This window comes from Elephantulus edwardii, unplaced genomic scaffold (genome assembly GCF_000299155.1).
Source record: "Elephantulus edwardii isolate Elephantulus edwardi_28Jun2011 unplaced genomic scaffold, EleEdw1.0 scaffold00006, whole genome shotgun sequence".
NCBI lineage: Eukaryota > Metazoa > Chordata > Mammalia > Macroscelidea > Macroscelididae > Elephantulus > Elephantulus edwardii.
The window spans coordinates 30,326,818-30,328,202 of NW_006399756.1; positions in this window are offsets into that span (position 1 = coordinate 30,326,818).

Here is a 1,385-nt window from a genome sequence, read left to right on the forward strand (position 1 = left end):
CAGGCTGCGGCCGAGGCCGAGGAGGCGGGAGCCGGGCGCGCCGGCTGCGCGGGGCTGGCCCCAGGTGGGCTGCGGCTGCAAGGAGGCTCGGCCGGAGACTGGAGCGCCGGCGCCCGGTGTGTGTCTCTCTAAAAGCTGCAAAGCCCCCTCCAGACCCCCTCCCCCTCCCCGCGCCGGGAGATGGATGACTTGTCAGACAAAGGCAATAGATTCCACCACTCTGTGATTCGCCAGCGCCGGAGCCTCGAGCCTCGGCGAGGAGGGCCCCGCGCCTGTCACTCCGGTGCCGGCGAGGGGAGGACAGGGGAGGGGGAAGCGAGCGGGAGGGAGGGAGCGGCGGGCGAAGGGAGCGTGAGGGAGGGGAGCGGCCCGGGGAGGGGGAAGGGGGGTCCGGGATTAAAACTACACGGAGAAACGAAACTCGCCGATAAGATAAACGTTAGATAAGGATAAAGAGCGGTCGGTCTAATGAATATTCAGGCACCAACAGAGGCCGCGCGGCGCGCCGCGCTTCCAAGCCCGTCGCAGTCCCAACTCTCCCAGCCCTACCTTCCGCCGGCCAGCGCCTGCCAAGGCCGCGCGGCCCGGCCCGGAACATCCCTGGTCCCAACTCCCCTATCCCAGACCCCAGTTCCCTGCCTTCCCTCCTGGCTCTTCCTTCCTCCCTCTCTGCTCCTTTCCTTTCTCTTTCCCTCCAGGGGTACCTCCCTGCCCACGCACCCCCGATTCTCATTCCGGGGCAAAGTGCGAATAGCTTGTCCTCTCCCGTCCCCCGCGCCGCGTCTGCGTCCGCGTCCCGGACCTCATCCCCTTCGTCACAGGGGTCTAGACAGCCCAGGGCACTTGGTTTGGAATGGAGCTGGAAACCTCCGGCGAGGACCCACCTGCCTCGGTGGGACCCAACGGACGGCGGGAGAAACCCGGGGACTTGGCTCCTGGGCCTTCGGCTTGCGGAGGAGGGGCCTTGGGAAAAGAGACAGTGGGGAGCGGCTGGTCTCGGGGCAGCGGACGTGGGCGCCCCCGGCTTGGTCTCCCCGGCTCGGGAGAAGAGGAAGCGGCGAGCGCGGCTGAGCGCCGCCCGCTGCCAGCTCGGCGCGGCTCCCGGGCGAGCGCAGGAGGCGCAGCGCGCCCAGCCCGGCCCGGCTCCCGCTGGAGCCGCCCGCCCAGCCTTCGCCGCCGTCACCGGCACTCGCTCTCTCGCTTGGGTCCGCTCTCCAGCACCAAGCAAGAGAGGCCCTTTGTCTCCTAACTGGTTAAGTACAGAATATCCGGGAGATCTTTATGAAATATTTTCCCTCGTCTCATAAATCATCTTGGCACTTCAGCTGATGTTTTAACTCTCTCTCCCTCCTTCGCTCCCTCCCCCCGCTTCCCCGGGTCTGCGG